At 35.7% G+C, this 16,645-nt stretch overlaps 1 protein-coding gene across 1 annotated transcript in view; it reads right to left on the bottom strand.

The window, feature by feature from the left end:
* LOC129238856 (uncharacterized) overlaps positions 1-13,753 on the bottom strand; it is a 65,098-nt gene extending 51,345 nt beyond the window's left edge. Inside the window, exon 1 of the mRNA XM_054874076.1 lies at positions 13,605-13,753. The gene's annotated coding sequence lies outside the window, so the exon portion shown is untranslated. The remainder of the gene's footprint in view (positions 1-13,604) is intronic.
* Positions 13,754-16,645: the final 2,892 nt, after the last annotated feature.

The following is a 16,645-nucleotide window of genomic DNA, read 5'->3' as shown; positions in this document are numbered from 1 at the left end:
CATTTATTTTATATAGTAAAAGTTATCTTCCGCAATTAAATTAGGGGAAATTTCGGCATTTACTTGTTTTTTTTTGTTGTACTTTCTTTTGATTTTCCATCTTTTGGTGGCTTCAGTTTTAAATTTACCTGTAAGAGTTGTTTGTTACAGTTTTTCGTTTGAAATTAGTTTAAATGCGACTAATTTGCGACGCGCGCTTTCGTTTTAATGATAGAGCGTTCACATCGTAAAAGACACACTGCTCAACATTTAGATCCAACTTTCTGGGAATTAGGAGCAGCTGGGGGAAGAGGGGCAGCTGATGTTTTGTGTCTCATTTACTGTTTAAAGTTCATAAACTAGAGTTGCTACGCAATAAAATTTAAAATTAACCGGAGGGAATATTTTCACGAGACAACGCACATATTCACACAGGCCAACCATAAATATATATGTATGTATATACATAGATATATGTAAATATGTATAGGCGCGAAAAGTTCCCATTTATATACAGAAATTGTATGGCGTGCAGTAAAACTTAATAAATAAAAGAGAACAACATTCTCTGACCGACCCATATTTGATAATACATTTTTTTTTCAGCATCGTCTTTGACTTTTTCCAACATTGCATTTTTTTAATACAAACTCAAACAATAAAAGTTTTATCGAATTCTCGTATTCCTAAAAATTGGATGAATTCAATCTAAATAACGTAAGAAGTTTTGCTGTACAGAAATATTTCGTTCACAAGGAAAATTCGAATAAGTAATCCAATTCCCGCGTTGTCAATAGATGTTCATTTATACCAGTTGCTTCATCTATTCGCCACTTGCTAATGCTTGGCTAAAAGAAGAACTCTATAAACTCTGTTTAAAAATTCATCACAGTTTAACTAGCAGTGTAAAAGAGGTCCTTATACACACTTACATATGTCATCGATAAAGTTTTCGAAAACGTATTTCGGTTTCATAATCGTTGCATACTTTTAAGCATATTTGGTGTGTTAGCTTGGCAGCATTGGTCAAAGCAGCAAGCAGCTGTTTCGCTTTATGATGAATAAAGAAAAATTGCGTATTCTCACTGTTACCGGTTGAGTAATTTTTTTCACCTGTTTATAACACCGTCAGCTGTATTTTTTAGCCTGACACCGATTATGTGTCGAACAACTGATTAGTAAGAATTGATTTTTATTTCCGAAGACGATCAAGGTCAAGTAGTAACAGTAGAAGTATTTGCTTTTCCATTTATTTAAAAAATGTATGTGTACATATGCATGTGTGTATGTATTTATCAATCTAGACTGTGTAAGTGCACACATAAGTTTGCTTAGCAACTTTAAGCAGAATAACGCCCGGTGCAGTGTGAATTGCTTATGTGAAAGATGACATAATTGTACTGTGTATTGTTACACAGATATTAAAATAGGAATTTACAAAAATTCAAATAAACCAGATTTTCACTGCTGGATATATATATATATTTGGCGCGTACACCCTTTTTGGGTGTTTGGCCGAGCTCCTCCTCCTATTTGGGGCGTGCGTCTTGATGTTGTTCCACGAATGGAGGGACCTACAGTTTCAAGCCGACTCCGAACGGCAGATATTTTTATGAGGAGCTTTTTCATGACAGAAATACACTCGGAGGTTTGCCATTGGCTGCCGAGGGGCGACCGCTATTAGAAAAATGTTTTTCTTAATTTTGATGTTTCACCGAGATTCGAACCAACGTTCTCTCTGTGAATTCCGAATGGTAATCACGCACCAACCCATTCGGCTAAGGCGGCCGCCTGGATAGAAATAGAAAATATAAGTGAAGACTTTTAACTATATTTTTCGTCTTTAAAATGATGAATTCGCCCGTTTCTGCTTTCTACTCTTATGACTTTTAACTCAGAAGTAAAGAAAATACAATCCAAAAAGCAATCCGCTCAAACTTGTTTGATGTAATGTTACAGTTTTGAGAACTTTATAAAACCTTATATTTACTTCCATCATTCGATTATATGGACATATGCAAAACATATAAATGCGTGATCGAGCAACCTGTTTCAGTCAGTGAAATGCAGCATTAGAATTAGTATTATGGAAATTTTGTAATTTAAGTTTGCAACTTTTCTGGCAAAGCAAAAAAATCAGTAAATTTACGGAACAATAATTAGCTTTGACATTTAATTAGCGCGAACTTAAAAACCAACCATTAAAAATTGCGAGGCGTAACGGTGTGAAATTTGAGCAAACATGGTTGTGTATGTGTTCGTAAAACAAATAAAATCCTTTGCTAGCTGCTACATGTGTGTGTGTGTAATTTTATAAACCTAATTAGATAAAAGTGTGAAATTTCAAATTGAAAACGAAAACACGGTAAATATTCGCACATGCATACATATGGATATGTGAGTATAAGTGCATACCTATACATACAGCCAATAATATGTAGAAAGTATGTATGCGTCTAGGTACTATATACATATGCATAAGTGCATATATTTATATGCAAGGGCATAGGGCAACGCAAACACATGCGATTATCTACTTTATACATACATATGTATGTATGTATTTGCTTACTAAAAATAACTGTACTTACAAAAATTAGAGCCTACGTCTGTATGTATGATACTTGTGCAGGCAAATATTATTCTCGATTACATTCCTAACTGCATAGAATACAAAAGACAAGAAGGTGCATTTCAGGTCCCGTTCCTCTGGCAAAACTGGGCAATTCGAGCTAATTAGAATCAGTTTATACTCCAATTGAGTTTTGAGTGGTGATTTACTTTATAATAACTGAGTAACACTGAAGGATCGCTAGACCTACCAGGTGGCTAATCTGTTTTTAACTCTTTAAGCGTTTATGCCGAGTACAGTCGTCATGAAATAATGGCATATTTTTGAAAGAAAGAAAGAAATTTTAATATTTAAATAAACAAAACTATATAGTATACAGTCGAACCTCAATAAGTCGAACTTCGATATCTCGAGTATTTGATATCTCGAATCAAATTGCTTGGCAATGACGTTTCGAGTGAGAATTGTGTGTAATTTTTACTTGATAACTCGAACTTCTATTACTCGAATATCTTGATAACTCGAACAGAATATTTGGCGCCAGCTTTGATAAGTCGAATTTCCAGGGGAATCCCCTTATTACGTGTTGCTTACTTTATAGCAAACAGATGTCAGCAGTTGGGTTGCTGCACTGTTTAAGACCACAGGTATTTTATTAGTAGTTCTTACGCGAAAATAAACTCTGTTGACATGTCATCAAAACGTTGTTTAAAAACTTTATTTATTGACGAAAAATTTAAACTATTAAAGGAAGTAGAAATGGGTGCGCGAAAAAAAGATGTAGCTGTAAAGTTTATCAAACTTGCATTTTTTCCCCCGAATATGACATCAAAATTACAACCACTCGATCAAGGTGTCATACAAAATTTAAAATGTCATTATCGTCGCAGAATTTAAAAAAATACTATAAAATGCTTTGAAGTAAACAAAAATCTTAACATTACATTAATGGACTGTGTTGATGAAATAACTAATGCATGGAATATCGATGTTAAGCCTGAAATCATCTCTAATTGTTTTAGAAAAGCCGGCTTCGGTTAATATTCTGAATGGGAGGAAGAAGATGACATTCTTTTGGTTTTTATAAGCGAACACATAAAAGAAAGGAGTAAGGAAGAAATCCAACTGCAGAATGAATATGAAGCTTTGCAAAATATCAAAGGTACAGAACGTGTCACCTTTAATGATTTTATGCATGTGGATGACGATATTGTTACTTCAAAGTTTCCCACGGATGAAGATATTGTGGAGCCATTGGGATCTAAATCCGATTTTGAGCTTGATAGCGAAAGTGATATAGAAGATGATTTGCAAGATGACAACGGATTCTCTGTACAATGGTTTAAATAGTATTGAAGCTTTTTTTGAAGATCAGAATAAAAAATCCTCTCGTCAATCCCAAATAACTGACTTTTTTACTTTAAACGAATGAAAGCTATACATCTATTCATACAATGTTCTTAATTATGTATATATAATTTTAAAATATACACATACAATATTATATAGCAACTATACATAATTTGAAGCATGTACTGTTTTATCAATAAAATTGTTTTCTAACCCTAGAGTTTTATGGATTGTTTTATTTTTCCATCAGCTTTTATTTTGTTTATGGATTTTTATGTATATATGTACATATGTATATTATATTTGATAACTCGAAATCTTGATAGCTCGATTTTTTTTGTGGCATGTCATAGTTCGAGTTATCGAAGTTCGACTGTATTTATAATTTTAGCACATTTTAGAAAACACTGCATACATAATCGAATAAACTTAGTTAAATCATTCTAATAAATTCCTTTTAGCACTTTGAAGCCGGACACTTTCGTCGAGTATACTAGTCATCACCAAAAAATAATTAAGCACACTCGTGGACATTTTCAAAATAAAATAAAAAATGCTTAAAGGGTTAGTCACATATATACATATATAAATATTGTAATATTCGTTTTTTAAATATACATAAAAAATAAATAATTTGCGCTTGCATTACAGCTAAGTGTTTGGCCTAGTTCTTCCTTCTATTTGTGGTGTGCGTCTTGATGTTGTTCCACAAAAGGAACATAAAAAAACATTAATAAAAACATAAATTAGTTTTGAACGCATATTGGAATGATATATTCAATAATTTTCAGCTTCTCTTAAACCAAAAATAAAAAATGTATGTAAAAGGGGTTGTCAAATTGTAATACAACAGATATATCTACAGCCGCACTATACATATATAAGTAACTGAATAACAAAAATTATCCGAAAATTGGACAAGAATATTTTAAAATTATATTTTATACTTCTGAAATGACAAAACGAAACTGAAGCTTAGAGGAATATTAAATGAAATTAAGATTAGTCCTTGCGTGCAATTCTTCAGTTTTAAGTTTGCATAAGTGATTTTGTAGTTTAAACCTTCATTCTTGAGACTACATAATATTTGAAACAGTGGTGGCGCTTTCATTATACTCGCATACATCTACTTTGTACCTTCTAAAGTACCATTAGGGGGAACTCCACTGTGAACGCGTCAAAATAAAGTGATTTTCATGAATTTTTTTTATAAGTAGGGATGATTATTTGAGAGTCGAACAAACTATAATAACAAAACTATACTGACACAAATTTTTATTAAAATATTAAAAATTACAATTGTTATTAATATTAATGCAATGACGTCATAAAAAACGGATGCTCCCTGGTGGCCACGATACAGCGGTGAAAAATCATCTGCAAGCAAAAAACCAAAAAAATTCTTAATCTATACATCAATGGCTATCGTTGTACGTGGAGGTTTTTTTCTATTTCTTTTTTGAGAAAATGGTGCAGGTTTTGTTACCCTGTTTTTTGTTTTCGAAAAGCTTGAAAAAATATTAATTTTTGGAATTCTTAAAAACGGCTATGCACGACTGTAGCCAACACATGTACAAAAATTAAAAAAAAACTTTAAATCGGTTCATAAGTCTTCGAGAAATCGAGGCCACCGGGATCAGAAAAGTCGTTTTGAGAAAAACGCGTTTAAAGTTTTCATTGGCCGTTGTATGTAACACTACCGGAACTTATTGTACTTGGTATAACTTCGTCAATTTTCAAGATTTTAAGATTTAAGCATATTTTTGAATATATCTACTTTAAGAAAATGCAAAACAAAAATTGATTTTTTTGAAAAATCACAGTGGTGTTCCCCCACATTTCCAAACATTCATTGGAGAGCTACTGTCGTAAGGCACAAACGTCAGTATAAGTTTTTTATTTGAAGCGTAAACAACAATATTTTTACCACACTTGAAAATGTCGAATTTCGTGCCAAATAATGTGTTTTTGCGGGGAATTCTTTAATATGAAGAAAAAAGCAGCCGAAAGTCATCGTATCTTGGTGGAAGTTTATGGTGAGCATGCTCTAGCTGAGCGAACGTGCCAGAAGTGGTTTGCACGCTTTAAAAGTGGTGATTTTGGCTTAGAAGACGAAGAACGCGAGGGTGCGCCGCCAAAGTTCATGGATACCGAATTGGAGGAATTGCTCGATCAAGATCCGGCTCAAACGCAAGAAGAGGTTGCAAAAACTTTGGGAGTTGATCAATCAACCATTTCCAAACGTTTAAAAGCCATGGGAATGATCCGAAATTCAAATTTCGAAAAAAAACCGCACGAACTTATTCATAGACCTATTATAATGCAAATACTTCCTCGACCGGTTCAGCATTTCCTAGATATAAGTACCGTCTAAAATGTACGAGGTTCGATTTTTATAAGCGGGAAATGCTGACACGAAAAGCCTCGGTTATAAGCATTACCGGTGCACCTAATTGAACGAAGCGAATAACTACTTTTTTTTAAATTAACCTTCGGCAGACATACTGGGGTGTGAGTCCTCCCACAAAATATTTCATGGGTTGTAGTTTGACCGACTCCTAGACCACATTGCTATTCTTGTTCTAAAAGAAAATCACTCCTTTTAGAAATGGATTTAAAGAGAAAGTTCACCTTTGACAAAACTAAACTAAACATATGTACGTACATACTGTCAGCGTCCACCAAGTGTGCATCAAATATTGATAAGTTTTGACTATTTATTTACTTTTTAATTTTAATTAATAAGTTTAAAAATATAGTTCATACTGCTACAAAAACTAGTAATGCAACTAACTAACTAATAATTCACTACTTTATTTTAGTTTATATATGAGTAGTTTTCTGAAGCTTAAGATAGTTTTCCGACATATTTTTTTTCTTTAGTGAGCAAAGCCTATATCTTATAAAAGGATTCTTTATGTGAATACAAGCCAAGCATGTTATTATATTATCTGATATCCTTGAGGAAATTAAATAAAACATTTCATTTTAAATATATTTTATCTAAATATAAAAAATGCAAATAAGAACTTGAGCTATGGGGGAGAAAAATTTATGAATTGGAGTGAATAAAAGCATTTGCAATGAATTACAAGAGCACACGAATCAAAAACAGTTATACTGAATTTAATTAATGCTATATACAGGGTGGCTGATGAATTTTGCTACATTAAGAAACTTAAATAACTTTTTTTTTAGTGTATGGAATTCATTTATTTTTTTTTTTCAAGTTGAAGGTCATTAAATTTTATTAAATGTAGCTTAACTAGTTTTAAAAATAATTGAATTTAAATGCCCCCCATGCTCGTTGACACAAGTGCGGCATCTTAGTAAAAAGTTGTTCATTGCTGCTTTGAGAGTTGCGACAGGAATAGCCGCAATTGTTGCCCGAATGGATTGTTTTAGTTCATCCAAATTTGTTGGCTTTGTTTTATAAACTTCTTGTTTACATAAACCCCACAAGAAAAAGTCAGGTGCAGTAAGGTCAGGCGACCTGGGGGGCCAACGAAATTCGGAGTTTCTTGAAATCAGTTTATTGGGAAATTTTCGTCGCAACTCTGTCATAACAGCCTGGGCTATGTGAGACGTTGCCCCATCTTGTTGAAACCACACAGAGTTGAAAGGAATTCTCTTTCGGTGTAGTTCTGGATAGAAAAATTCTTTCAGCATTTTCAAATAACGGTCTCCAGTAACCGTAACGGTGTGACCATTTTCTTCAAAAAAATAAGGCCCGACAATACAGCGTGAAGAAACCGCACACCACACTGTCACGCGAAGAGGATGCAATTCCATCTCGTGGAGTATCTGTGGGTTAGAAGTACTCCATATTCGACAATTTTGTTTGTTCACATTGCCGTTTAAATCGAAATGGGCCTCATCAGACATGAAAAGGCAGTTTAACATGTTTTGGTCTTCTTCCACCATTTGCAGGATCTTCTGGCAAAATTCCAAGCGAATCGGCAAGTCTGCTGCATTCAGTTTGTTAACCATTTGAATTTTGTAGGGAAATAAGTCTAGATCTTTGTGCATTATTGTTTGCAAAGACTGTCGGCTGACACCAAGTTGAGCAGATAAGCTTCTTGTTGAAACCCTTGGATTGCTTTGTATAGCTGCAGCTACAGCAGCGATCGTTTCCTCCGTCCGAACTGGTGGGTTTCGATGATAAGGCCTTCTTGCGACTGTTCCTTGCTCAGCAAAATTATTCACCAGTCTCATTATGGTCCATCTGCTCGGGGGATCGCCGCCAAACATCCGCTTGTACTCTCTCTGTACCAAAACTACGGACTCCAGTGCGTGATAGCGGTGGACTATCCAAATTCTTGTTTGCGTGTCCCAGTTATCCATTTTAATAAATTTTAAAGATCAATCTGCAAATTAAAACAAAAATTGAACAGATAACTTAAAAAGAAAAAAAATTATTCAATTTTTTTTTGGTAGCGGCTTTCATCAGCCACCCTGTATTAATGTATTTTTGTATTAATAATCTCAACACTAACTTAGACCACGCCAACAAGTGGGCCTGTGATAGTGGGTTACTTTTAAATCGGAGTATAGTGTATCGTTATTTATAAGAAGGCTTTTCAACTCGAAGACTACAGTGAAGTAAAATTGAATAACGCTGCTATAGAATTTGTCGACAGTGCCAGAAGTCTCGGAAGAAGTCTCTATCGTGGAATAGTCACATTTACAGTGCAATAGGCAAGCTCTGTGGCATGGGCTATTCAGCACTTTACCACAGTGAAAATTCAACTGCTTTTAGCTCAAACATTTCTGTTACCAACCTTATTGAATGGACGTGAATTGTATGTCAATTTTGATGGACTGGAACTTAATGTCCTCTACAACAACATCACCAGATACGTGCATTGTATGAAATGTCCTGCCTTAAAAATATTTGCTATAAAATTTGATGATTTATTAATACTCGGTTTTCCAATAACAGCTGTTAGGTGTTCAACAGGAGAGATGATTAACGATTTTTTATGGTCGGAATTGGATGGTATTGATCTGGACAACGTTTATTTTCAACAAGACGGTGCTACGTGCCTCACAAGCAACGAAACTATTGATCTTTTACGGGAAACGTTTCCGGGGCGTGTTATCTCTCGAAGAGGTGATCACAATTGGCCAATTGACCTTGTGACTTTTTTCTTTGGGGCCACGTGAAAGAGAAGGTCTACACCAACAGCCCAGGGTCGATTCAAGACCTCAAAGATGGAATTCGAGAGACTATCGAGGGCATAGGGTAGCCACTTTGCAACTCGGTTATGGAAAATTTCATGAAAAGGATATTGTCCTGTAAGCGTGGTCGTGGTGGTCATTTGCCTGACGCTATTTTCCACTATTAACGGCATACCTTTCTCTTTATAATAGAATGAGCATCCGATCATTTATATTAAAAAATAGCATTTTTTTTAAATATCAAAATGCCACCTCTTATTGGAAAGCCCTATAGTAAAATATCTAATGCTGCTTCACCATTAACGCACGTGAACTCAAATATTTTGTTGAACGAATTCAATTCACTAGATCACTTAACCTGTTTAGTAAGAAATACAGTTGTCTTGAACGTCAGCTCTTTGTTTTTGCTGTTCGCCTTTCAAAGCGCTGTCACAAAAGCTCAAAATCATCCGAAATACATTGCGCTTTAGAAATGAACTCCTGCATTACTTTGCTCACTAAGTTGCTAAGATGCACGTACACATACTTGCTCTTCGAATGCTTCCTTGCCAAACACCTAACAGAAGTTTTTTGTTTTGAATGCTTACGTATTATTTATTAATGCGTACTTTGTTCTTTTCCTCCTACTTCCACTTTCCACTAAATCCTACTATTTCCCTTTGTCAAATCGTTAACCCAACAAAATCGTTTTTCACCATTATTTTTAATTTTAAAATTTAGTTCAAACACTGTAAAATAACTTATTGTTTATTTATAATTAAATAAATAAATAATGTTACTCAAGAATTCGTTAGTTAGTAAAGACCTCTAAGTAGTTTTGAAAAGCCTCAACCGAATGTAGACAGACCGAACTAGTACATCTCCATATTATCAGTCTCAGCATAAAATTTATTAATTAAGATAAGAACAAAATTAAATTTAAGTGCCAGAAGCGGGAAAATGAGCAATTTTGCATTGCGTAATCGTAATTTTTTTGTATATTCAAATAGGTGAACGTTTCTTACAGTTTTCCTAAAGTTTATAAGCGAGAAATACTGAATTTAGAACGGAATTTTCCCTCCATTTGTTGTGTGGGTCTCGATTATGTTTTAATAAGAAAAGCTCCACAGTTGGAAATTTTTATACTTGTAATTGCATGGTTGCAACGTTTTGGCACACCAAATTCAATTGATTTTACTTTCATATCGTCGTTTAAAATACAAAGGCGCGAAGCAAAGTCAAGTGAGGTTAACCAAATTTTACAGGAGAGAGTGAAACCTGTCTTTTAAATGGTTCTCTCTTTTATAAAACGAAGCAATTTCAGGCTAGTTATACAATCTATTTTTTTATAAATGAATGGATAACGCTTGATGCCAGGAGCAACTGGTAAGCAAATCTCATTTTCGGCACAAATTATGCTGTTACGGGGTTTCTCACTTCGAACCCGTATATACCGCAACTGCAACCTGAAAACTCTTAAGTCATTGAAATTGAAGTGCGGTTATTCAGATAAATGCTTTAGTGGTACATCCCTTCCATATTTACATGTAATGCCGTAAATTTCGTTAAATTATAGTGACGCCTAAATGTCAGTAGTGAATAATTCCCAGACGGTATTTTTTGTATGTCATCTTTGACAATTGTCCAGTAGACAGATGTACAATTTTACAGATAGAGCAACGCGTTAAAACTATTCAAACTTTTTATGAAAATGGTCGACCTTTTAGAACAACTTATCGCAAAATTCTTGATTTTGTTTTGGTGGAAATAATCGTTCGAATGAGTCCACAATTCAAAAGTTGGTGAAATAATGTCAAGAAACTGGTTCTGCCGAGAATAAAAAAAAGACTGGCAGACCAAAAACTGGACGTTCTGTTGAGAATGTTGTTGCTGCAGCGCAAAGTGCTGCTGAAAACCTTGAACATCGATATCTCGACGTTCTCAACAATTAGGCATTCATGAATCAACTGTTTGGAGGATTTTAGCTGTAGACGTGCTCATGGTGGACACTTAAATGATGTAATTTTTCTGTAAATTCAGATAGATTCACTTCTATGTTAAGATATTTGTGGTAAGCCAATTTTTTGAATCGAAAAATGTTCTACATTTTCATGAAAGATCTTTATTGTTGTGTGCACATTAAACTTGGTCAGTCATTCATTTTCGAATTCAAGGTATAATTTGGTACCCTTCCCACTCAAAAGCTTAGAACATAAAATTTGAGTTCGACCAACGTGAGCTTAAAAACTGAAAAAATAGAAACAATCGTTGCTACACCATTATTCATGCAAATAATTGATCTATATTGTAAGAAATTCTCCTGATTTTCGAAATTGTAAAAAATATACCTGATTTATTTATTTAATTTTTGCATTGACTGATAAGACAGTTTTTTGTAAAAAAAAACATATTATTCAATTTGGTTAATTCTATAAAAAATAGAGAAACCGAAATGTCTCTTATCGAAGTTTATTTTGTATTTTAAACCTCAATTGAGAAAACCTAAACTGGAGTGTTAAGCATATAGGAAACAAGAAGTTCGCGGTATTTAAAAATCGTAAGAGCTTAAACATTTTCCACACAAATTTGAGTGCCTCAAAGGAACTAAATATCGCAGAATTACATAGCATCTACAGCATCTCATTAGGAAAAATATTCATTGTTGTTACTTAGAGGGTAATATATAATAGATATACTCGTATATGAGCAGAGATCCGTGCAACCTGCCCGTCTTGCGTGTGTCTTGATGTTGTTCTACAAGTGGAGCGACCTACAGTTTTATGCCGCCTCTGCAGCGCCTCTGTTTTAAGTTTTACTTTTTAGAAGCTTTTCATAACGGAAAATCACTGGAAAGTTAGCCACTGTCTGCTGAATGGCGTCCGCTTTTAGAAACACGTTTTTCGGTGACCAAAATGGGACACCGGGGCAATCAAATGTCAGTTAGGCACAGATCAATAACAAATTTTTCACTTTAAAACGCTTTTCCTCATATATTAGCATTTTCGAATATGACACCCTTAGAGAAAACGCCCGATATATGATTTCCGATAAGTCAGTGGCATTGGAGGTTCAGCTTGCAACGAGAGCAACAACACTATATAAATATATGTCAAGGCAATAGCGTATTTTGAAGGGGGATATTGTTCAGCTTCTTGCAGCCCTTTAATTATATTGAAAATATTCTGCCCTTTCGTTTAAAACTTTGTCAACCACTTAGCCGCTGAAAGAAGAGGAGACACTGTATAACTCAATTCACTCATTACTACTATCCTTCAATATCTAAATACTTCTTACTTGAAAGGAAATACCAGTGGGCTCGGCATTAGTTATTTATGAGCTCTGGGAATAAAATTCGTTTAAAGCGCAATTCTTTAGTTCTTGATCGCAGTAGACCAGGTTTGAGACGTCGAACAAAAGAAAAAGTTTTTTAATACCGGAGCGATCTATTGAATGGGCAATCGCTGAGTGGCGTTCGGATGTGACATGAAACTGTACGCACTTACATATGCAGACAATATTATATATTTTTTTTAATAAAAATAAAGAAGAATGTGAATTGGTTAGTGGGTTCAGAGAGGAGAACAATTAATTTTCATCACAGAATTTTGTAGCCGAGAAAAAATATTTGCTTTACGGCTTAAATTATTAAGTAAATAATTATTCTTTTTTAAGGCCTTTTGCAAAACAATTAAGGGGCGTTTAGTCAACTAAATAGTCAATAAACTTGAAGCTATAACAGTGATAAATCTTAGTTCCAAATACTCGAACTCGGATTTGAAAAATCTTCAGAGCATACCCATGTAAAACCCATTTTACCATCGCACTATTTTTTTTTTAAATAAATCCGGCAACGCCAAAGAAGTCAAATTTTAATAAGTAAAAAAATGAAAAAGCATCGAATATGACCCGGAAAAACGTCTAAATTTAAATCTAAGTTTTCATAAGAAATTAAAAATTGTTGGTATTTTATTGTGCAAATTCTAAGTCCTTTTTCTATTTCTCAAATTAGAATTTTTTATTTGAATAGTTTTATAGTTGAGTGTATTGACATTTGAGCGTTTTTTCAATTGTTACTTTTGCGATCTGTTCTAATTAATTTACCAATCATTTGAGTTCGAATACTAGAGGGTACGCTGGAAGTTTTACTTCCCACTTGCAGCAGAAATTTATTGAGCGTTAAACAGTTGAGATGCATGTAATTGCGTAATTAAATTCTGTAAATTTCACGCAACACGAATTTAATTACTGCAGTTGCAATGGACCATTTTGTGAAAGAAAAACATTTATTTAAGAATTCTTGTGCGCTTCATAAGGATAGTGTAAGGGAGAAATGTGCAAGACTTATGCATCACTTTTTTCTAACTGAAAGTTTTCATCACATTGCCGCATTTCCTCATAAGCGTACATAGAGAAATTTAGCTTCCATAATTCCTATTAAATGCTTTAGGGTATGTTTGGGTTTAGAGCAATCATCCGCGATGCTGCCTGACAGGCTTTTGACATTTCTTTCAAATTTTTTCATTCATTCATTGCGTCAGCTCACCTGCAAAAGTAATCTGTGCCCTTCTATCCAAAATTTTGCAATATTAGATACAGTAATTCCACATCACTCCGCTTGAAAATCGTTGCGCTCCCCTCGCTCACTTTTTAAATGATGTCTCTTTTTATAGTTGATTTGCTCCCGCTTTCGTTGATTAAACAATTTTAATTTTGTAGTTGCACGTTTGTTCGGCTTAAAATACTTTATACACTAATGTTTCATTTCATTTTCTATAAACACGGCATACCTTTTCGATGAATTATTTAAAAACGAAACCGCCACTTTAGAATATGTTTTATAACAAAACATATGTATGTTATGTACGTGGGTATGGGCATATGTAAGTAGATATTTTTTCTAATGTACTTATTGATTAGTACTTTTCCTTTATCTTTATTCTTAATTTTATTTTTATTTTTAACAATTTTTTTTTTAGTTAAGTTCACACACATTAATGCACCTTAAATTGTATGTGTTTGCTTGCCGTTGTTTTGCTAAATAGCTGCAGTGACAGAAGAGAGAAAATTATCGAATGCCTTGTTTGAGCAAATACCGTAAGTACCGTATTAACACGTAGATACTTATTAGTTAATGTTTGTTTAATTCTTTGTTTTCATTTTTCAACTTTTTTGTTCGTTAAATGTTTCGCGGAATTCTGCAGACCGCTGCCGTTGGTGGAAGTGAAACTCGAAAAATAGCCAGCAGGCACCTTCAACAACAGGCACAACAACAAAGCGCAGCGGTCATTGGCAACATTATCGTATCACCGTTCTCGTTCTCGTTCTCGTCGCCAATTGTCGTTGTCGTGGTCGCAGAGTTGCTGCTGTGTCGCCATTGAATTGCGCGACTTTTGTGCAATACCAGACCAGACTCGCCGCTACTCACACCCAGCCAAGCACGGCGAACACACGCTCCCATGCTTAGCTGCTACCTCTACACATCCATGTTTTCCCATATACATGAGCACATATGTATATGCATGCATGCATACACACATATTTGCCCATTCACATTCCATGCAAACACATGCATATGTGTTGTACAATTTGCTCGCATTCGCACAGTTTTAACGCTTATACCCTCATATACACACACGTGCACTCGCATACAAACCGCTACTCACAAAACTCAAACACATAACACATAACACCCATCACACGGATACCAGCGCCCGGCAAGGCAGTGCCATATATCCACCTACTAAAGCACAACAACAACACAACATCATCAGCAAATGCGACTCAGCCAATGACACTCGACGACAAAATTACGAAGAGAAAAGACGAAATAAAAAACTAAATAAAAATGCAAGTGCGACAACTGCGACAGCGACAGTGACAGTGGCAGTGGCAGCGCAGCTGCAGAACTACAGTGAGCAAAGTGAATAAAAAACTCTATCACACCACCTAATCGGAAGAGTAACAACAAGGTTGAGAAATGTGAAAAGAGTCACCAACCGACATTGGGTGAAAAAATATAGTAATGACGAAGACGACGTTGGTAAAGGGGACGTTGGTGAGTATATGAAGAGCGTCGTCTTGGTGCAGGTTACTGACGCCGAGGTGGGTGATGGGTAGGGATGGGTGGTAGGGATTGAGCCTTTGCTGCTGTTGTTGCTGAAGTTGTCGTTAGCCGTTGGTGGATTGGCGGCAGTAAGGAGTGAGCTCGATTCGGTCCCCATTTACTTAAAAGCTGCTTGACTGCGTTCTGGGGCTGCAGTGGTGACTTTTTAGGGGACGTTTTTTTGCGTCCAATGTTGTTTTGTTCCTGTTGTTGAGTTTGCGAGCGAGAACGGTACGTCGGTAACGTACTTCCAGCAACGTTGGTGGTGTCACACGTTTTTCGTTTTATTTTGCCCGAACTTGTTTTTGTCTTTCTTTATTTGTACACATTTCTTCCGGAAACCAACATACTTTTTAGTGAATTACTGAATAGTTTCACAAACAAAAATATATGTATTCCATTCTTCATAAACTGTTAAAAGCAGTTAATTCAAACAATTTCACTTCTCCACTTTTAGAAATCTAACAAAACTTTTATAATTTTTTTAAGAGGCCAACGAGTATTTGCATTTTTGCGACGGCAAATCACATCGAACTTCGTAGCCACGCCACTCAATGCGCACAACGTTTCGCTCCCGTATCGGCCGGACCGTGCTGTGTCTGCCAGCCAGCCTGCCTAGCTGTCCGTACATCTGAACAAGCGGCGCTATTACGTACCGTGCTGTGTTATGCAGTGCGACTACCAAGTAAACACAACGCATACGGATACTTTTTGCGTTTTTTCTGGAGCTTGAATGCTCCGTCGTGCTGATGACTGATAGTCTTTGCGGTCGCCTGTTGGTGGTTGAGTTGCGCAGACAGCGGAGCGCGTATGTTTAGAGTAGAACTGGCGAGTCGGCGAGTCGCAAGCCACTGGAGTGACTACTGGCAATACTGTAATGGACGACCGGTCTGCTGTGCTGTGCGACCACCGAAACAGACGTGCGAATGAGCCAGCAGCGAAAAGCTAAACCAATTCGTCTCCAACTGCGCCTCAATCAGTACACTTTGGATGGCTGGGTAACTGGTGAGGGGTCGATTGGAGCGACAGAAAAGCCAAAGCCGTAGCCATAGCCGCAGTCACATCCACATTTATTTATCACAACAACTCTGACCACAGTCGCAGCCACAAGCACAAGCAGCGACAACACAGTGACTGCTGCTTTGCCCAGGCAGCTAGCTGTTGACTGAGGTTGAGGCTGTAGTGGCTGGCGACTGAGAAGAGCGCATCGAGAGAAAGGGCAGTTTAACTTCTCTACATTCGTTTAACAATTGTTTGGGTGCATTCGATTGTAAGAGAGTGAGTAAAATGTTCTGAAAGTCAAAAAGTCTCGCAACAGAATATTCCGAGCATTTATGTGTGAACAAAAATAACATCCGACTAAGAACTCTTGAAGCAGCTGCGTGAGAGAGCTCTCGCGCGAGCGCCTAAGAGATGCAGACCCTTTAATAATTCTCTTAATCCAATGCGAGCAACATTTTATATCCCCGCCAAACATTTCT

Source organism: Anastrepha obliqua, chromosome 2 (assembly GCF_027943255.1).
Source record: "Anastrepha obliqua isolate idAnaObli1 chromosome 2, idAnaObli1_1.0, whole genome shotgun sequence".
NCBI lineage: Eukaryota > Metazoa > Arthropoda > Insecta > Diptera > Tephritidae > Anastrepha > Anastrepha obliqua.
Note: the sequence above shows the minus strand (reverse complement) of the source record. Positions and strands in the feature narration are given on the sequence as shown.